General features: G+C 46.6%; 1 pseudogene; it reads right to left on the bottom strand.

Annotated features, from left to right (window-relative positions):
• Positions 1 to 17: 17 nt before the first annotated feature.
• LOC124029286 lies at positions 18 to 22,736 on the bottom strand (annotated as a pseudogene).
• Between the last annotated feature and the right edge of the window lie 400 nt (positions 22,737 to 23,136).

The raw sequence follows: 23,136 nt of genomic DNA, 5'->3' as shown, positions 1-23,136 counted from the left end.
CCCCCCCAGTGTTAAACATGTTCCTCAGGACCTACAGAGAGGAGACCCCCCCCCAGTGTTAAACATGTTCCTCAGGACCTACAGAGAGGAGACACCCCCCCAGTGTTAAACATGTTCCTCAGGACCTACAGAGAGGAGACACCCCCCCAGTGTTAAACATGTTCCTCAGGACCTACAGAGAGGAGACACCCCCCCAGTGTTAAACATGTTCCTCAGGACCTACAGAGAGGAGACACCCCCCCCAGTGTTAAACATGTTCCTCAGGACCTACAGAGAGGAGACACCCCCCCCCCCAGTGTTAAACATGTTCCTCAGGACCTACAGAGAGGAGACCCCCCCCAGTGTTAAACATGTTCCTCAGGACCTACAGAGAGGAGACACCCCCCCCCCAGTGTTAAACATGTTCCTCAGGACCTACAGAGAGAGAGACACTCCCCCCCCAGTGTTAAAGCATGTTCCTCAGGACCTACAGAGAGGAGACCCCCCAGTGTTAAACATGTTCCTCAGGACCTACAGAGAGGAGACACCCCCCCCAGTGTTAAACATGTTCCTCAGGACCTACAGAGAGGAGACACCCCCCAGTGTTAAACATGTTCCTCAGGACCTACAGAGAGAGACACCCCCCCCCCAGTGTTAAACATGTTCCTCAGGACCTACAGAGAGGAGACACCCCCCAGTGTTAAACATGTTCCTCAGGACCTACAGAGAGAGACACCCCCCCCCCAGTGTTAAACATGTTCCTCAGGACCTACAGAGAGGAGACACCCCCCCCAGTGTTAAACATGTTCCTCAGGACCTACAGAGAGGAGACACCCCCCCCAGTGTTAAACATGTTCCTCAGGACCTACAGAGAGGAGACACCCCCCCCCCAGTGTTAAACATGTTCCTCAGGACCTACAGAGAGGAGACACCCCCCCCAGTGTTAAACATGTTCCTCAGGACCTACAGAGAGGAGACACCCCCCCCCAGTGTTAAACATGTTCCTCAGGACCTACAGAGAGGAGACACCCCCCCCCAGTGTTAAGCATGTTCCTCAGGACCTACAGAGAGAGACACCCCCCCCCAGTGTTAAACATGTTCCTCAGGACCTACAGAGAGGAGACACCCCCCCCCCCCAGTGTTAAACATGTTCCTCAGGACCCACCCCCCCTGTCCTGGGTCAGAACTCTTAAAGAAGAAGTTCCAGGTCTGTGAGAGCCAGAAATCTTGCTTGTTTGTAGGTGACCAAATACTTATTTTCCACCATAATTTGCAAATAAATTCATTAAAAATCCTACAATGTGATTTTCTGGATTTATTTTCTTCTCATTTTGTCTGTCATAGTTGAAGTGTACCTATGATGAAAATTACAGGCCTCTCTCATCTTTTTAAGTGGGAGAACTTGCACAATTGTTAGCTGACTAAATACTTTTTTGCCCCACTGTAATACAGTCAGAAGTTTTCCCCTGTACATGTATTTTCTGTAGGTATTAGTACAGTACCTGTATAGTCATGTATAGTAGTAGTACCTGTATAGTCATGTATAGTAGTAGTACCTGTATGCGTTCTGTATAGTAGTAGTACCTGTATAGTCATGTATAGTAGTAGTACCTGTATAGTCATGTATAGTAGTAGTACCTGTAGAGTCATGTATAGTAGTAGTACCTGTATAGTCATGTATAGTAGTAGTACCTGTATAGTCATGTATAGTAGTAGTACCTGTATAGTAGTGGTACCTGTAGAGTCATGTATTTTAGTACCTGTATGCGTTCTGTATGAAGTATTGAGTACCTGTATAGTAGTAGTACCTGTATAGTCATGTACAGTAGTAGTACCTGTATAGTCATGTATTTTCTGTGGGTAGTAGTACCTGTATAGTCATGTATAGTGAGTGGTACCTGTATAGTCATGTATTTTAGTACCTGTATAGTCATGTATTTTTACCTGTATAGTATTTAGTATAGTACCTGTATAGTCATGTATAGTAGTACCTGTATGGTCATGTATAGTAGTAGTACCTGTATAGTCATGTATAGTAGTAGTACCTGTATAGTAGTAGTAGTCTGTATAGTCATGTATAGTAGTAGTACCTGTATAGTCATGTATAGTAGTAGTACCTGTATAGTCATGTATTTTAGTACCTGTATAGTCATGTGGTAGTAGTATAGTCTGTATGATTAGTAGTCATGTATAGTAGTAGTACCTGTATAGTCTGTATAGTAGTAGTACCTGTAGTGCCTGTAGTCATGTATAGTAGTAGTACCTGTATAGTCATGTATTTTAGTACCTGTATAGTCATGTATTTTAGTACCTGTATAGTCATGTATAGTAGTAGTACCTGTATAGTCATGTATAGTAGTAGTACCTGTATAGTAGTAGTACCTGTATAGTCATGTATAGTAGTAGTACCTGTATAGTAGTAGTACCTGTATAGTAGTAGTACCTGTATAGTCATGTATAGTAGTAGTACCTGTATAGTCATGTATTTAGTTGTATAGTAGTAGTACCTGTATCATGTATTTTAGTCATGTATGTTTAGTACCTGTATAGTGTATTTTAGTACCTGTATAGTAGTAGTACCTGTAGAGTCATGTATTTTAGTACCTGTATAGTCATGTATAGTAGTAGTACCTGTATAGTAGTGGTACCTGTAGAGTCATGTATTTTAGTACCTGTATGCGTTCTGTATGTATAGTACCTGTATAGTAGTAGTACCTGTATAGTCATGTACAGTAGTAGTACCTGTATAGTCATGTATAGTAAGTATAGTACCTGTATAGTCATGTGTATAGTAGTAGTACCTGTAGTCATGTATTTTAGTACCTGTATCGTTCTGTATAGTAGTAGTACCTGTATAGTCATGTATAGTAGTAGTACCTGTATAGTCCTGTATAGTAGTAGTACCTGTATAGTCATGTATAGTAGTAGTAGTATGAGTCATGTATAGTAGTAGTACCTGTATAGTAGTAGTACCTGTATAGTCATGTATTTTAGTACCTGTATAGTATAGTATAGTACCTGTATAGTAGTGGTACCTGTAGAGGAGTCATGTATTTTAGTACCTGTATGCGTTCTGTATAGTAGTAGTACCTGTATAGTAGTAGTACCTGTATAGTCATGTATAGTAGTAGTACCTGTATAGTCATGTATAGTTTAGTACCTGTATAGTCATGTATAGTAGTAGTACCTGTATAGTCATGTATTTTAGTACCTGTATACGTTCTGTATAGTAGTAGTACCTGTATAGTCATGTATAGTAGTAGTACCTGTATAGTCATGTATAGTAGTAGTACCTGTAGAGTCATGTATTTTAGTACCTGTATGCATTCTGTATAGTACTAGTACCTGTATAGTCATGTATAGTAGTAGTACCTGTATGCGTTCTGTATAGTAGTATTAGTACCTGTATAGTCATGTATAGTAGTAGTACCTGTATGCGTTCTGTATAGTAGTAGTACCTGTATAGTAGTAGTACCTGTATGCGTTCTGTATAGTAGTAGTACCTGTATAGTCATGTATAGTAGTAGTACCTGTATAGTCATGTATAGTAGTAGTACCTGTATAGTCATGTATAGTAGTAGTACCTGTATAGTCATGTATAGTAGTAGTACCTGTATAGTAGTGGTACCTGTAGAGTCATGTATTTTAGTACCTGTATGCGTTCTGTATAGTAGTAGTACCTGTATAGTAGTAGTACCTGTATAGTCATGTACAGTAGTAGTACCTGTATAGTCCTGTATAGTAGTAGTACCTGTATAGTCCTGTATAGTAGTAGTACCTGTATAGTCATGTATAGTAGTAGTACCTGTAGAGTCATGTATTTTAGTACCTGTATGCGTTCTGTATAGTCATGTATAGTAGTAGTACCTGTATAGTAGTAGTACCTGTATAGTAGTAGTACCTGTATAGTCATGTATAGTAGTACCTGTATGCGTTCTGTATAGTGGTCCAACAGCAGAACTCCTGAACTGGTCACCTTCTTAGTCTCCACCATGGTCTTCAGATCAGCTAGTAGAGTCATGTGTTTAGACATGTCTGTAGCTAACACCTAGAGAGAGAGAGAGAGAGAGGGAGGGAGGGAGGGAGGGAGGGAGGGAGGGAGGGAGGGAGGGAGGGAGGGAGGGAGGGAGGGAGGAGGGAGGGAGGAGGGAGGAGGAGGAGGAGGAGAGGAGGAGGGAGGGAGGGAGGCAGGCAGGCAGGCAGGCAGGCAGGCAGGCAGGCAGACAGACAGACAGACAGACAGACAGACAGACAGACAGACAGACAGACAGACAGACAGACAGACAGACAGACAGACAGACAGACAGACAGACAGACAGACAGACAGACAGGAAGAGGAGGCAGTGAGAGGAGGCAGTGAGAGGAGGCAGTGAGAGGAGGCAGGGAGAGGAGGCAGTGAGAGGAGGCAGGGAGAGGAGGCAGGGAGAGGAGGCAGGGAGAGGAGGCAGGGAGAGGAGGCAGGGAGAGGAGGCAGTGAGAGGAGAGAGAGATGAGACGAAGGTGTAAATATAAAGACACTTTGTTTACTCCATGTGTAACTCTGTGTTGTTGTACGTGTCACACTGCTTTGCTTTATCTTGGCCAGGTCGCAATTGTAAATGAGAACTTGTTCTCAACTGGCCTGCCTGGTTAAATAAAGGTGTTCTCAACTGGCCTACCTGGTTAAATAAAGGTGTTCTCAACTGGCCTACCTGGTTAAATAAAGGTGTTCTCAACTAGCCTACCTGGTTACATAAAGGTGTTATCAACTGGCCTACCTGGTTAGATAAAGGTGTTCTCAACTAGCCTACCTGGTTAAATAAAGGTGTTCTCAACTGGCCTACCTGGTTAAATAAAGGTGTTATCAACTGGCCTACCTGGTTAAATAAAGGTGTTCTCAACTAGCCTACCTGGTTAAATAAAGGTGTTCTCAACTAGCCTACCTGGTTAAATAAAGGTGTTCTCAACTAGCCTACCTGGTTAAATAAAGGTGTTCTCATCTAGCCTACCTGGTTAAATAAAGGTGTTATCAACTGGCCTACCTGGTTAAATAAAGGTGTTCTCAACTAGCCTACCTGGTTAAATAAAGGTGTTCTCAACTGGCCTACCTGGTTAAATAAAGGTGTTCTCAACTAGCCTACCTGGTTAAATAAAGGTGTTCTCAACTAGCCTACCTGGTTAAATAAAGGTGTTCTCAACTGGCCTACCTGGTTAAATAAAGGTGTTCTCAACTAGCCTACCTGGTTACATAAAGGTGTTATCAACTGGCCTACCTGGTTAAATAAAGGTGTTCTCAACAGCCTACCTGGTTAAATAAAGGTGTTATCAACTGGCCTACCTGGTTAAATAAAGGTGTTCTCAACTAGCCTACCTGGTTAAATAAAGGTGTTTCAACTGGCCTACCAACTAGCCTACCTGGTTAAATAAAGGTGTTCTCAACTGGCCTACCTGGTTAAATAAAGGTGTTCTCAACTAGCCTACCTGGTTAAATAAAGGTGTTCTCAACTAGCCTACCTGGTTAAATAAAGGTGTTCTCAACTGGCCTACCTGGTTAAATAAAGGTGTTCTCAACTAGCCTACCTGGTTAAATATCAAAGGTGTTCTCAACTAGCCTACCTGGTTAAATAAAGGTGTTCTCAACTAGCCTACCTGGTTAAATAAAGGTGTTCTCAACTAGCCTACCTGGTTAAATAAAGGTGAAATAAAAATATAAATAAATAAAAAACTGTTTAGTTGCAAAAATCACTGAAACGTTTACCTTTGACCCCTCCCACTCCTGCCCCTCCCACTCTTGTCTCCAAACCCTGCTGTGATTGGATGATGATGGATGCTGCCTGTGATGACAGGTCTCTCACCATATCGATGACCAGCTTGCGGAGGCTCTGTCGCTGTCTCTTGGTCAGGTTCTGGAAGATGTCACAGTTGTCCAGGTGGAGCAGCTTGAAGCCAACAGCCAAGTGATGGTTCTCTAACACTGACTCATCATTGTACATGAGAGCCAGCTCAGAGTCTGAGAGAGAGGGAGAGAGTAGAGAGTAGAGAGGGATAGAGAGAGAGGGATAGAGTAGAGAGGAATAGAGAGAGGGAGGAGAGAGGGATAGAGAGAGAGAGTGAGGAGAGAGTGATAGAGAGAGGGATAGAGTAGAGAGGGATAGAGAGAGAGAGGGGGGAGAGGGAGAAAGAGAGGGAGGAGAGTAGAGAGAGAGGGATAGAGAGAGAGGAGGGAGAGAGAGGAGGGAGAGTGATAGAGAGAGGAGGAGAGAGTGATAGAGAGAGGGATAGAGGAGAAGGTGAGGGAGGAGAGAGGGATGGAGGAAGGAGAGAGGTAGGAGAGAGAGGGAGGAGAAGGATAGAAGGGAGAGAGAGTATAGAGGAGGAGAGTAGAGATGGATGGAGGAGAGAAGATAGAGAGGAGAGGGAGGAGAGGGAGGGGGAGAGAGAGTGATAGAGAGAGGGGGAGGGTGAGAGAGAGAGAGAGGAGAGAGAGTGATAGAAGAGGGATAGAGTAGAGATGGATAGAGAGAGGGATAGAGTAGAGAAGGATAGAGAGAGGAGGAGAGAGTGAGAGAGAGAGAGAGATGGGAGTAGAGAGAGATAGAGGGAGGAGAGAGTGGTAGAGAGAGGGGGAGGAGAGAGTGATAGAGAGGGAGGGAGAGAGTGATAGAGAGAGGGATAGAGTAGAGATGGAGAGAGAGGATAGATAGAGAAGGATAGAGAGAGAGGGAGGAGAGGGAGGAGGAGGAGAGTGAGAGGGGGAGGAGAGATGGTAGAGAGAGAGGGGGAGGGAGAGTGTGAGGTAGAGAGAGAGAGAGAGAGAGAGAGAGTGAGAGAGAGAGAGAGAGAGAGAGAGAGAGAGTGAGAGAGAGAGAGATGGAGTAGAGAGAGAGGAGAGAGTGGTAGAGAGAGAGAGGGAGGAGAGAGTGATAGAGTAGAGGAGATAGAGGGAGTGAGAGAGGGATAGAGAGAGGGAGGAGAGAGTGATAGAGAGAGGGATAGAGTAGAGAGGGATAGAGAGAGAGGGATGAGAGAGGGATAGAGTAGAGAAGAGGAGATGGAGAGAGAGATAGAGGGAGGAGAGAGTGGTAGAGGGAGAGAGAGGAGAGAGGGATAGATAGAGAGGGATAGAGGAGAGATAGAGTGATAGAGAGAGAGTGATAGAGAGAGAGAGACGGAGTAGAGAGAGATAGAGGGAGGAGAGAGTGGTAGAGAGAGAGAGGGAGAGAGAGTGATAGAGAGAGGGAGGAGAGAGATAGAGAGAGAGTGAGAGAGAGAGACAGAGTAGAGAGAGATAGGGAGGAGAGAGTGGTAGAGAGATAGAGGGAGGGAGAGAGTGGTAGAGAGAGAGAGAGATATGATAGAGAGAGATAGGGGAGGAGAGAGGAGAGAGAGATGAGTAGATAGAGATAGAGGGAGGAGAGAGTGGTAGAGAGAGATAGGAGAGAGAGTGATAGAGAGAGATGGAGTAGATAGAGATAGAGGGAGGAGAGTGGTAGAGAGAGAGAGGGAGGAGAGAGTGATAGAGAGATGGAGTAGAGAGAGATAGAGAGAGTGATAGAAACAGGGAGTAGAGAGTGATAGAGAGAGAGAGGGAGGAGAGAGTGGTAGAGAGAGAGAGGGAGGAGAGAGTGATAGAGAGAGATGGAGATAGAGAGAGTGAGAGTGTGAGCGGTTAGATGGTCAGAAACATGGGCAATGGAGGAGACAAGAGACAGAGAGAGGTGTGTGTGTGTGTGTGTGTGTAGACTGACTGGTGTTGATGAGGAACTGGTTAGACACTCCAGGGTGGTCCACATCATGGATGGCTGCAGCAAACAGAGCTGCTAGAATCTCCAGGTCTGTAAACACAGCCTGATGGAGAGACAGAGAGAGGGGAGAGAGAGGGGGGAGAGGGAGAGGAGGAGAGGGAGAGAGAGGGGAGAGAGAGGGGGAGAGAAGGGGGAGAGGGGAGGAGGAGAGGGAGAGAGAAGGGGAAGGGAGAGGGAGAGAGAGGGGAGGGAAGGAGAGGGAGAGGGGAGAGAGAGGGGGAGAGGGAGAGGGGAGAGGGAGATAGAGGGGGAGAGGGAGAGGCGGAGAGGGAGAGAGAGGGGGGGAGAGGGAGAGGAGGAGAGAGAGAGAAGGGGAGGGAGAGACAGAGAGAGGGGAGAGAGGGGGAGAGGGAGAGGGGAGAGAGGGAGGAGAGGGAGAGACAGAGAGAGGGGAGAGAGAGAGGGGGAGAGGGAGAGAGAGAGAAGGGGAGGGAGAGACAGAGAGAGGGGAGAGAGAGGGGGAGGAGAGGGGAGAGAGAGAGGAGGAGAGGGAGAGACAGAGAGAGGGGGAGAGAGAGGGGAGAGGAGAGGGAGAGACAGAGAGAGGGGAGAGAGAGGGGGAGAGAAGGGGGAGAGGGAGAGAGAGAGGGGAGGAGAGAGAGAGGAGGAGAGGGAGAGAGAGGGGAGGAGAGACAGAAAGAGAGGGAGAGAGAGGGGGAGAGAAGGGGGAGAGGGAGAGGAGGAGAGGGGAGAGAGAAGGGAGAGAGAGAGGGGAGAGAAGGGGGAGAGGGGAGAGGAGGAGAGGGGAGAGACAGGGGGATAGAGGGGAGGGGGAGGGAGAGAGAGGGAGGAGAGAGGAGAGGGGGGAGAGGGAGAGAGAGAGAATGGGGAGGAGAGAGGGAGGGGGAGGAGGGAGAGAAGGGGAGAGGGAGAGGAGGAGAGGGAGAGACAGGGGGAGAGGGGAGGGGGAGGAGAGAGAGGGGAGGGAGAGAGAGGAGGGGAGGGAGGGAGAGAATGGGGAGGAGAGAGGGAGGAGAGAGGGAGGGGAGAGAGGGAGAGAGGGGGAGGGAGAAAGTAAGAGAGAGGGGGAGAGAGGGAGGGAGAGGGAAAGAGAGGGGGAGGGAGAGAGGGAAGGAGAGGGAGAGGGAGAGAGAGAGACAGAGAGAGAGGGGAGGAGAGAGAGAGGGGGGAGGGGGTTAGAGAGAGAGGGGGTTAGAGAGAGAGAGATACAGAGAGATACAGAGAGAGAGAGAGAGATACAGAGAGAGAGAGGGGGGAGTTCAGTATTTTACAACTTGATTATAGATGGTGGAAGGTAGCCTAGCTAGCCTAGCTATAATTCCTGAAAGCAGTTTAAAGGTCAGGAGACACTGATGTATGGTTTGATTCTCTTTAAAAAGCCTCTACAAACTTCAGCTAGTGGTGGAGGGGCCACTAGCTAACCACTAATGGGAGTGATGGTATTATGGAGGGGCCACTAGCTAACCACTACTGGGAGTGATGGTATTATGGAGGGGCCACTAGCTAACCACTAATGGGAGTGATGGTATTATGAGGGCCACTAGCTAACCACTAATGGGAGTGATGGTATTATGGAGGGGCCACTAGCTAACCACTACTGGGAGTGATGGTATTATGGAGGGGCCACTAGCTAACCACTAATGGGAGTGATGGTATTATGAGGGCCACTAGCTAACCACTACTGGGAGTGATGGTATTATGAGGGCCACTAGCTAACCACTAATGGGAGTGATGGTATTATGGAGGGGCCACTAGCTAACCACTAATGGGAGTGATGGTATTATGGAGGGCCACTAGCTAACCACTAATGGGAGTGATGGTATTATGAGGGCCACTAGCTAACCACTAATGGGAGTGATGGTATTATGAGGGCCACTAGCTAACCACTAATGGGAGTGATGGTATTATGAGGGCCACTAGCTAACCACTAATGGGAGTGATGGTTTTATGGAGGGGCCACTAGCTAACCACTAATGGGAGTGATGGTATTATGAGGGCCACTAGCTAACCACTAATGGGAGTGATGGTATTATGAGGGGCCACTATTACTATATATATTACTGTATATATTACTGTATATATTACTGTATAGATTACTATATATATTACTGTATGTATTACTGTATATATCACTGTATAGATTACTGTATATATTACTGTATATATTACTGTATATATCACTGTATATATTACTGTATATATTACTGTATGTATTACTGTATATATTACTGTATATATTACTGTATATATTACTGTATGTGGCTCACATCTAGTGCGGGTGTGGAGAGGAGGACATGTGTGGACTGGCAGACACACGGCGGCGTGCAGGCTGTTGTGAACAGGCCACGTTGCCATGATAATGGTCTTCCAGGGTCATCACGTAGGTCACGAAGGTGTCGACGGGGATGCGGAACGTCTTTAGGAGATCACGTTCCTACAGGGGACATGAGGGGTTAATACACACTGACACACACACATGCATCAACACACACACACACACACACACACACACACACACACACACACACACACACACACACACACACACACACCCACACACACACACACACACACACTGCACACACACACACACACACACACACACACACACAGCTGCATGAACACACACACACGTCTGTTTCACTAGCCCGTGGAATCAAAATAACACATATAGATTGGGGGGCACCATAAGCCACTTCGGGCTCATCCTGTCTTTATCTGCCTCTGGCGTTATCTTAACCCCCGACCCCCGGCCTAATGTCCCAGATGCCAGGATGTCAGAGGACCATTGAGTCATTTTGTTCTAGCTGCAGGTAGAGTGGACACCCAGACTAGCTACAGGAAGAGTGGACACCCAGACTAGCTGCAGGTAGAGTGGACACCCAGACTAGCTGCAGGTAGAGTGGACACCCAGACTAGCTGCAGGTAGAGTGGACACCCAGACTAGCTACAGGTAGAGTGGACACCCAGACTAGCTACAGGTAGAGTGGACACCCAGACTAGCTGCAGGTAGAGTGGACACCCAGACTAGCTGCAGGTAGAGTGGACACCCAGACTAGCTACGGGAAGAGTGGACACCCAGACTAGACACCCTACACACACATCACAAAGCACCTACACACACATCACCTACACACACACACATCACAAAGCACCTACACACACACACACACACACACACACACACACACACACACACACACACACACACACACACACACACACACACACACACACACACACACACACACACACACACACACACACACACACATCACAAAGCACCTACACACACACACATCAGAAAGCACCATAAAACTAAACCTAAACCCTAAAACTAAACTTAACCCTAAAACCAAACCTTACCCTAAATCCAAACCTAACCCTTAAAACTAACCACTAAAGCTAAACCTAACCCTAACACTAAACCATAAAACTAAACCCTAAAACTAAACCTAACCCTTAAAAACTAACCTCTAAACTAAACCTGACCCTAAACCCTGAAACTAAACCTAACCCCTAAAACTAAACCTAACCCCTAAAACTAAACCTAACCCTAAAACTAAACCTAACCCTAAAACTAAACCTAACCCTAAAACTAAACCTAACCCTAAAACCAAACCTAACCCCTAAAACTAAACCTAACCCCTAAAACTAAACCTAACCCTAAAACTAAACCTAACCCTAAAACTAAACCTAACCCCTAAAACTAAACCTAACCCCTAACCCTAAAACTAAACCTAGGCCCCTAAACTAAACCTAACCCCTAAAACTAAACCTAACCCTAAAACTAAACCTAACCCTAACACTAAACCATAAAACTAAACCCTAAAACTAAACCTAACCCTAACCCTAAAACTAAATCTAACCCTAAAACTAAACCTAACCCCTAAAACTAAATCTAACCCCTAAAACTAAACCTAACCCCTAACCCTAAAACTAAACCTAACCCCTAAAACTAAACCTAACCCCTAAAACTAAACCCCACACTGCGTGTCTAACTCCAGGTACCTGGAAGATGGCGTACATGATGCAGCTGAGAGGCCTGCTGTTGGAGAACTCTGACACTCTGAAGATGTTGAAACTCCACTTGTCCAGGTCCTCTAGCTCCTACACACACACACACACACACACACACACACACACACACACACACACACACACACACACACACACACACACACACACACACACACACACACACACACACACACACACACACACACACACACACACACACACACAGGCACACACACACACACAGGCAGGCACACACACAGGACAGGCAAACACACACACACAGGCAGACACACACACAGGCAGGCACACACACAGGGCAGGCAAACACACACACACGCAGACACACACATACGCAAGCAGGCACACACAAAGAGAGAGTGTGAAGCCTTGAGTGAGGTAATGAGGTGAGTCTAGTAACCTTGACTGATTGACTGAGAAGGTATTTGTGTATGTACAGTTGTGGCCAAAGGTTTTGAGAATGACACAAATATACATTTTCACAAAGTCTGCTGCCTCAGTTTGTATGATGGTAATTTGCATATACTCCAGAATGTTATGAAGAGTGATCAGATGAATCGCAACTAATTGCAAAGTCCCTCTTTGCCATGCAAATGAACTGAATCGCAAAAAAACATTTCCACTGCAGTTCAGCCCTGTCAAAAGGAACAGCTGACATCATGTCAGTGATTCTCTCGTTAACACAGGTGTGAGTGTTGCGGGACAAGGCTGGAGATCACTCTGTCATGCTGATTGAGTTCGAATAACAGACTGGAAGCTTCAAAACTAGGGTGGTGCTTGGAATCATTGTTCATCCTCTGTCAACCATGGTTACCTGCAAGGAAACACGTGCCGTCATCATTGCTTTGCACAAAAAGGGCTTCACAGGCAAGGATATAGCTTGTCTAGGGGTTTTGGTATTGTCTAGGTATATTTGTAGGTCTATGGTGTTTTGGTATTGTCTAGGGTTTTTGTACTTCTATGGGGGTTTTGGTATTGTCTAGGTATATTTGTAGGTCTATGGTGTTTTGGTATTGTCTAGGTATATTTGTAGGTCTATGGGGGTTTTGGTATTGTCTAGGTATATTTGTAGGTCTATGGGGGTTTTGGTATTGTCTAGGTATATTTGTAGGTCTATGGTGTTTTGGTATTGTCTAGGGTTTTTGTACTTCTATGGGTGTTTTGGTATTGTCTAGGTATATTTGTAGGTCTATGGTGTTTTGGTATTGTCTAGGGTTTTTGTACTTCTATGGGGGTTTTGGTATTGTCTAGGTATATTTGTAGGTCTATGGGGGTTTTGGTATTGTCTAGGTATATTTGTAGGTCTATGGTGTTTTGGTATTGTCTAGGGTTTTTGTACTTCTATGGGGGTTTTGGTATTGTCTAGGTATATTTGTAGGTCTATGGTGTTTTTGTCTTGTCTAGGGTTTTTGTACTTCTATGGGGGTTTTGGTATTGTCTAGGTGTATTTGTAGGTCTATGGTGGCCTGAATTGGTTCCCAATCAGAGACCACTGTTCATCGTTGTGGTCAGGGTGTCGTTGTCTCTGATTGGGGTTCCTATTTAGGTTGCCATTTTCCATGTTGGTTTTGTGGGTTATTGTTCTATGTTTAGTTGCCTGTTTCACACTAGTCATATTGAGGTTCGTTTTGTTATTTTGTATAGTTTTGTTCAGTGTTGCATTCCTTTATAAAATAGAATGTAGGTGTTTATCACGCTGCGCCTTGGTCTCCTCCTTATGACGACCGTGACACTGATATTCTGCCAAAGGTACAGGGATTGGACTCCTGAGGACTGGGGTAGGTGTTTATCATGCTGCGCCTTGGTCTCCTCCTTATGACGACCGTGACACTGATATTCTGCCAAAGGTACAGGGATTGGACTCCTGAGGACTGTAGGTGTTTTTGACGACCTAGACACTGATATTCTGCCAAAGGTACAGGGATTGGACTCCTGAGGACTGGGGTAGGTGTTTATCACGCTGCGCCTTGGTCTCCTCCTTATGACGACCGTGACACTGATATTCTGCCAAAGGTACAGGGATTGGACTCCTGAGGACTGGGGTAGGTGTTTATCACGCTGCGCCTTGGTCTCCTCCTTATGACGACCGTGACACTGATATTCTGCCAAAGGTACAGGGATTGGACTCCTGAGGACTGGGGTAGGTGTTTATCACGCTGCGCCTTGGTCTCCTCCTTATGACGACCGTGACACTGATATTCTGCCAAATTACAGGGATTGGACTCCTGAGGACTGGGGTAGGTGTTTATCAGTCTCCTTTTGACCGTGACTGATATTCTGCCAAAGGTACAGGGATTGGACTCCTGAGGACTGGGGTAGGTGTTTATCACGCTGCGCCTTGGTCTCCTCCTTATGACGACCGTGACACTGATATTCTGCCAAAGGTACAGGGATTGGACTCCTGAGGACTGGGGTAAAGTCATTTTGTCTGATGAATCCCCTTTCCGATTGTTTGGGATTCGGGAAAAAAGCTTGTCCGGAGAAGACAACCATCAGTCCTGTGTCATGCCAACAGTAAAGCATCCTGAGACCATTCATGTGTGGGGTTGCTTCTCAGCCAAGGGTGTCGGCTCACTCACAATTTTGCCTAAGAACACAGCCATGAATAAAGAATGGTACCAACACATCCTCCGAGAGCAACTTCTCCCAACCATCTAGGAACAGTTCTGTGACGAACAATGCCTTTTCCAGCATAATGGAGCACCTTGCCATAAGTAAGGCACCTATGAAATGCTTGTAATTGTACTTCATCATTCCATAGTAACATCTGACAAAAATATCTAAAGACACTGAGACAGAAAACTTTGTGGAAATGTATATTTGTGTCATTCTCAACTTTTGGCCACGACTGTATGTGTGTGTACGTACGTGTTATGGTGTGTGTGTGTGTGTGTGTGTGTGTGTGTGTGTGTGTGTGTGTGTGTGTGTGTGTGTGTGTGTGTGTGTGTGTGTGTGTGTGTGTGTGTGTGTGTGTGTGTGTGTGTGTGTGTGTGTGTGTGTGTGTGTACATGTTATGGTGTGTGTGTGTGTGTGTGTGTGTGTGTGTGTGTGTGTGTGTGTGTGTGTGTGTGTGTGTGTGTGTGTGTGTGTGTGTGTGTGTGTGTGTGTGTGTGTGTGTGTGTATGAGTGAGCCTTGCATACTTTACCCTGGCTAGCTGGTCCTCCTGTTCAGTGTTGACTCCGAAGCGCGGGACAGAAGAGGGGGACAGAGTGGAGCTGTGGGACAGATTCCTCACTCCGCTAATCTGACTCATAGACTTCGCCTTTAGACGAGGAGACGGCAGCTCCACCTCGTTGGGCTGGTCTAGGGGATAGAGACACACATAGACTCCTCCTTTAGATTAGGGGACGGCAGCTCCACCTCGTTGGGCTGGTCTAGGGGATAGAGACACACATAGACTCCTCCTTTAGATTAGGGGACGGCAGCTCCACCTCGTTGGGCTGGTCTAGGGGATAGAGACACACATAGACTCCTCCTTTAGATTAGGGGACACCAGCTCCACCTCGTTGGGCTGGTCTAGGGGATAGAGACACACATAGACTCCTCCTTTAGATTAGGGGACACCAGCTCCACCTCGTTGGGCTGGTCTAGGGGATAGAGACACACATAGACTCCTCCTTTAGATTAGGGAGACGGCAGCTCCACCTCGTTGGGCTGGTCTAGGGGATAGAGACACACATAGACTCCTCCTTTAGATTAGGAACGGCAGCTCCACCTCGTTGGGCTGGTCTAGGGGATAGAGACACACATAGACTCCTCCTTTAGATTAGGAGACGGCAGCTCCACCTCGTTGGGCTGGTCTAGGGGGATAGAGACACACATAGACTCCTCCTTTAGATTAGGGGACGGCAGCTCCACCTCGTTGGGCTGGTCTAGGGGATAGAGACACACATAGACTCCTCCTTTAGATTAGGGGACACCAGCTCCACCTCGTTGGGCTGGTCTAGGGGATAGAGACACACATAGACTCCTCCTTTAGATTAGGGGACACCAGATCCACCTCGTTGGGCTGGTCTAGGGGATAGAGACACACATAGACTCCTCCTTTAGATTAGGGGACACCAGCTCCACCTCGTTGGGCTGGTCTAGGGGATAGAGACACACATAGACTCCTCCTTTAGATTAGGGGACACCAGCTCCACCTCGTTGGGCTGGTCTAGGGGATAGAGACACACATAGACTCCTCCTTTAGATTAGGGGACGGCAGCTCCACCTCGTTGGGCTGGTCTAGGGGATAGAGACACACATAGACTCCTCCCTTTAGATTAGGGACACCAGCTCCACCTCGTTGGGCTGGTCTAGGGGATAGAGACACACATAGACTCCTCCTTTAGATTAGGGGACACCAGCTCCACCTCGTTGGGCTGGTCTAGGGGATAGAGACACACATAGACTCCTCCTTTAGATTAGGGGACGGCAGCTCCACCTCGTTGGGCTGGTCTAGGGGATAGACACACACATAGACTCCTCCTTTAGATTAGGGGACACCAGCTCCACCTCGTTGGGCTGGTCTAGGGGATAGAGACACACATAGATTCCTCCTTTAGACGAGGGGACGGCAGCTCCACCTCGTTGGGCTGGTCTAGGGGATAGAGACACACATAGACTCCTCCTTTAGATTAGGGACACCAGCTCCACCTCGTTGGGCTGGTCTAGGGGATAGAGACACACATAGACTCCTCCTTTAGATTAGGGGACACCAGCTCCACCTCGTTGGGCTGGTCTAGGGGATAGAGACACACATAGACTCCTCCTTTAGATTAGGGGACACCAGCTCCACCTCGTTGGGCTGGTCTAGGGGATAGAGACACACATAGACTCCTCCTTTAGATTAGGGGACACCAGCTCCACCTCGTTGGGCTGGTCTAGGGGATAGAGACACACATAGACTCCTCCTTTAGATTAGGGGACACCAGATCCACCTCGTTGGGCTGGTCTAGGGGATAGAGACACACATAGACTCCTCCTTTAGATTAGGGGACACCAGCTCCACCTCGTTGGGCTGGTCTAGGATAGAGACACACATAGACTCCTCCTTTAGATTAGGGGACACCAGCTCCACCTTGTTGGGCTGGTCTAGGATAGAGACACACATAGACTCCTCCTTTAGATTAGGGACGACAGCTCCACCTTGTTGGGCTGGTCTAGGGATAGAGACACACAGCTCCACCTCGTTGGGCTGGTCTAGGGGATAGAGACACACATAGACTCCTCCTTTAGATTAGGGGACACCAGCTCCACCTCGTTGGGCTGGTCTAGGGGATAGAGACACACATGTTATACACACAAACTATCGCAGGCAGACCAGACAGACAGGTATTAACAGACAGACAGGTATTAACAGACAGACAGGTATGACCAGACAGACAGGTATGAACAGACAGACAGACAGACAGACAGACAGACAGACAGACAGACAGACAGGTATGAACAGACAGACAGACAGACAGACAGACAGACAGACAGACAGACAGACAGACAGACAGACAGACAGACAGACAGACAGACAGGTAGACAGACAGGTATGAACAGACAGACAGACAGGTATTAACAGATAGACAGGTATGAACAGATAGACAGGTATTAACAGACAGACAGGTATTAACAGACAGACAGGTATGACCAGACAGACAGGTATGACCAGACAGACAGGTATGAACAGATAGACGGGTATGACCAGACAGACAGGTATGACCAGACAGACAGGTATGAACAGACAGACAGACAGACAGACAGACAGACAGACAGACAGACAGACAGACAGACAGACAGACAGACAGACAGACAGACAGGTATGAACAGATAGACAGGTATGAACAGACAGACAGACAGACAGACAGACAGACAGACAGACAGACAGACAGACAGACAGACAGACAGACAGACAGACAGACAGACAGACAGACAGACAGACAGGTATGACCAGACAGACAGGTATGAACAGACAGACAGACAGACAGGTATGAACAGACAGACAGATAGACAGGTATTAACAGACAGACAGACAGACAGACAGACAGACAGACAGACAGACAGACAGGTATGAACAGACAGACAGACAGACAGACAGACAGACAGACAGACAGACAGACAGACAGACAGACAGACAGACAGACAGACAGACAGACAGACAGACAGACAGACAGGTATGACCAGACAGACAGGTATTAACAGATAGACAGGTATGAACAGATAGACAGGTATGACCAGACAGACAGGTATGACCAGACAGACAGGTATGACCAGACAGACAGGTATGAACAGACAGACAGGTATGAACAGACAGACAGGTATGAACAGACAGACAGGTAAATACACAGACAGGTATTACCGGACAGACAGGTATGAACAGACAGACAGGTATGAACAGACAGACAGGTATTAACAGACAGACAGGTATGACCAGACAGACAGGTAAATACACAGACAGGTATTACCAGACAGACAGGTATGAACAGACAGACAGGTATGAACAGACAGACAGGTATGAACAGACAGACAGACAGACAGACAGGTATGACCAGACAGACAGGTATGAACAGACAGACAGGTATTAACAGACAGACAGGTATGAACAGACAGACCGGTATGACCAGACAGACAGGTATGAACAGACAGACAGACAGACAGGTATGAACAGACAGACAGACAGGTATGACCAGACAGACAGGTATGAACAGATAGACAGGTATTAACAGACATACAGACAGGTATGACCAGACAGACAGGTATGACCAGACAGACAGGTATGAACAGACAGACAGGTATGAACAGACAGACAGACAGACAGGACAGACAGACAGACAGACAGACAGACAGACAGACAGACAGACAGACAGACAGACAGACAGACAGACAGACAGGTATGAACAGACAGACAGACAGACAGACAGACAGACAGACAGACAGACAGACAGACAGACAGACAGACAGACAGACAGACAGACAGACAGACAGACAGACAGACAGGTATGAACAGACAGACAGACAGGTATTAACAGATAGACAGGTATGAACAGATAGACAGGTATTAACAGACAGACAGGTATTAACAGACAGACAGGTATGACCAGACAGACAGGTATGACCAGACAGACAGGTATGAACAGATAGACGGGTATGACCAGACAGACAGGTATGACCAGACAGACAGGTATGAACAGACAGACAGACAGACAGACAGACAGACAGACAGACAGACAGACAGACAGACAGACAGACAGACAGACAGACAGACAGACAGACAGACAGACAGGTATGAACAGATAGACAGGTATGAACAGACAGACAGACAGACAGACAGACAGACAGACAGACAGACAGACAGACAGACAGACAGACAGACAGACAGACAGACAGACAGACAGACAGGTATGACCAGACAGACAGGTATGAACAGACAGACAGACAGACAGACAGACAGACAGGTATGAACAGACAGACAGATAGACAGACAGGTATGACCAGACAGACAGGTATTAACAGATAGACAGGTATGAACAGATAGACAGGTATGACCAGACAGACAGGTATGACCAGACAGACAGGTATGAACAGACAGACAGGTATGAACAGACAGACAGGTAAATACACAGACAGGTATTACCAGACAGACAGGTATGAACAGACAGACAGGTATGAACAGACAGACAGGTATTAACAGACAGACAGGTATGACCAGACAGACAGGTAAATACACAGACAGGTATTACCAGACAGACAGGTATGAACAGACAGACAGGTATGAACAGACAGACAGGTATGAACAGACAGACAGACAGACAGGTATGACCAGACAGACAGGTATGAACAGACAGACAGGTATTAACAGACAGACAGGTATGAACAGACAGACCGGTATGACCAGACAGACAGGTATGAACAGACAGACAGACAGACAGACAGACAGACAGACAGACAGACAGACAGACAGACAGACAGACAGACAGACAGACAGACAGATAGACAGACAGACAGACAGACAGACAGACAGACAGACAGACAGACAGACAGACAGACAGGTATGAACAGACAGACAGACAGGTATGACCAGACAGACAGGTATGAACAGATAGACAGGTATTAACAGACATACAGACAGGTATGACCAGACAGACAGGTATGACCAGACAGACAGGTATGAACAGACAGACAGGTATGACCAGACAGACAGGTATGACCAGACAGACAGGTATGACCAGACAGGTTACTTCAGGTACGTACAGGTAACTACAGGCATATCCAGGTAGGTGTACTCACCCATGAACGTGCTGGAGATGTACTCAGACACCTGGTTACCCGAACGACTCATCTCTGATAGGTGAGACAGCTCCCTGTTTAACATCCTCTTAAACTGAGGGAGGGAGGGAGGGAGGGAGGGAGGGAGGGAGGGAGAAAAAGGGGGAAAAAGGGGGGAAAAGGGGGGAGGGAGGGAGGAGGGAGGGAGGAGAAAAAGGGGGGAAAAAGGGGGAGGAGGGAGGAGGGAGGGAGAAAAGGGGGAGGGAGGGAGCAAGGGAGGGAGGGAGGGAGAAAAAGGGGAGGGAGGGAGAAAAGGGGGAGGGAGGGAGCAAGGGAGGGAGGGAGGGAGAAAAGGGGGAGGGAGGGAGAAAAGGGGGGAGCAGTTTGAGGATGTTTTACTGTAGGGTTAGTCAGTTCACTGCTCATAAGTGTTGAAGCTGTGGTGAGATTATTATGTTCTGTAGTAGTTACATCATGGTTGTGTTGTGGTTTCATCATGGTTGTGTTGTGGTTACATCATGGTTGTGTTGTGGTTACATCATGGTTGTGTTGTGGTTTCATCATGGTTGTGTTGTGGTTTCATCATGGTTGTGTTGTGGTTTCATCATGGTTGTGTTGTGGTTATATCATGGTTGCGTTGTGGTTATATCATGGTTGTGTTGTGGTTATATCATGGTTGTGTTGTGGTTATATCATGGTTGTGTTGTGGTTATATCATGGTTGTGTTGTGGTTTCATCATGGTTGTGTTGTGGTTTCATCATGTTGTGGTTTCATCATGGTTGTGTTGTGGTTATATCATGGTTGTGTTGTGGTTATATCATGGTTGTGTTGTGGTTATATCATGGTTGTGTTGTGGTTACATCATGGTTGTGTTGTGGTTACATCATGGTTGTGTTGTGGTTACATCATGGTTGTGTTGTGGTTTCATCATGGTTGTGTTGTGGTTCATCATCATGGTTATATCATGGTTGTGTTGTGGTTTCATCATGGTTGTGTTGTGGTTATATCATGGTTGTGTTGTGGTTTCATCATGGTTGTGTTGTGGTTATATCATGGTTGTGTTGTGGTTATATCATGGTTGTGTTGTGGTTATATCATGGTTGTGTTGTGGTTATATCATGGTTGTGTTGTGGTTATATCATGGTTGTGTTGTGGTTATATCATGGTTGTGTTGTGGTTTCATCATGGTTGTGTTGTGGTTTCATCATGGTTGTGTTGTGGTTACATCATGGTTGTGTTGTGGTTATATCATGGTTGTGTTGTGGTTACATCATGGTTGTGTTGTGGTTATATCATGGTTGTGTTGTGGTTATATCATGGTTGTGTTGTGGTTTCATCATGGTTGTGTTGTGGTTTCATCATGGTTGTGTTGTGGTTTCATCATGTTGTGTTGTGTTACATCATGGTTGTGGTTATATCATGGTTGTGTTGTGGTTACATCATGGTTGTGTTGTGGTTATATCATGGTTGTGTTGTGGTTTCATCATGGTTGTGTTGTGGTTACATCATGGTTGTGTTGTGGTTACATCATGGTTGTGTTGTGGTTATATCATGGTTATATTGGTTGTGTTGTGGTTAGTTACATCATGGTTGTGTTGTGGTTACATCATGGTTGTGCTAGTTACATCATGGTTGTGTTATATCATGGTTGTGTTGTGGTTATATCATGGTTGTGTTGTGGTTATCATCATGGTTGTGTTGTGGTTATATCATGGTTGTGTTGTGGTTTTCATCATGGTTAATCATGGTTGTGTTGTGGTTATATCACATCATGGTTGTTGTGGTTATATCATGGTTGTGTTGTGGTTATATCATGGTTGTGTTGTGGTTATATCATGGTTGTGTTGTGATTTCATCGTGGTTGTGTTGTGGTTATATCATGGTTGTGTTGTGGTTATATCATGGTTGTGTTGTGGTTACATCGGATTTGTGTTGTGGTTATATCATGGTTGTGTTGTGAATTTATATCATGGTTGTGTTGTGGTTATATCATGGTTGAGTTGTGGTTATATCATGGTTGTGTTGTGGTTATATCATGGTTGTGTTTATATCACAGTAATTGCCTTGTTGGAGGCCATATGACAGAGCGGTGAGTCTGGATGGTCTCTGCTGGTCCAGACACCAGTCCAGCTCCTCCAGAGTGTCTGTAGCCAGCTGCTCATGCTGTTGATCTGATAGAGCGCTGCTCTGGGAGTTGTGGGGGCCGCTACACCGCCCAGTGGAACCTCCTGTGGACAAGACAGAGAATTACACCAACCAGTGTTGGGGTTACAATAGCTTAACATTGTCTGGGAGTGAAGTTCAGACTGAGGGAGGCGGGAGAGAGGGGGGGGGCAGTATTAAACATTGGTGTTATACAAGGCCCATTGAAAGGCCCACAGACAGCCAATTACATCCACGATCTACTTTAGACCACGACCTATGGGGCCCTGGTCTAAAGTAGATCACTATATAGCAGGCCTATGGGGCCCTGGTCTAAAGTAGATCACTATATAGCAGGCCTATGGGGTCCTGGTCTAAAGTAGATCACTATATAGCAGGCCTATGGTCCAAAGTAGTGGACTATATAGCATTAGGATGCAGACCAGCTGTTAGATGTTTTGATTGACAGGTGAGCACTGACTTGACGGTTGGCATGGAGATGTTGGCGAGGAGGGTGAAGTTGCTCCGTACCGAGCGCAGGCTGGCTAACACCTGAGCAAAGGGGGTAACAATGAAGTCTTCTCCTGCATGCCTAAAAGAGAGAGAGAGAGAGAGAGAGAGAGAGAGAGAGAGAGAGAGAGAGAGAGAGAGAGAGAGAGAGAGAGAGAGAGAGAGAGAGAGAGAGAGAGAGAGAGAGAGAGAGAGAGAGAGAGAGAGAGAGAGAGAGAGAGAGAGAGACAGAGTATATTAGGATATGTAGTCATGATAATGCAAATTAGACGATGGAGAGAGAGAGAGAGAGAGAGAGAGAGAGAGAGAGAGAGAGAGAGAGAGAGAGAGAGAGAGAGAGAGAGAGAGAGAGAGAGAGAGAGAGAGAGAGAGAGAGAGAGAGAGAGAGAGAGAGAGAGAGAGAGAGAGAGAGAGAGAGAGAGAGAGAGAGAGAGAGAGAGAGAGAAAGAGAGAGAGAGAGAGAGACAGAGAGAGAGAGAGAG

The sequence above is a fragment of the Oncorhynchus gorbuscha genome, unplaced genomic scaffold, assembly GCF_021184085.1.
Source record: "Oncorhynchus gorbuscha isolate QuinsamMale2020 ecotype Even-year unplaced genomic scaffold, OgorEven_v1.0 Un_scaffold_6000, whole genome shotgun sequence".
In the NCBI taxonomy this organism is placed as follows: Eukaryota; Metazoa; Chordata; class Actinopteri; order Salmoniformes; family Salmonidae; genus Oncorhynchus; species Oncorhynchus gorbuscha.
Note: the sequence above shows the minus strand (reverse complement) of the source record. Positions and strands in the feature narration are given on the sequence as shown.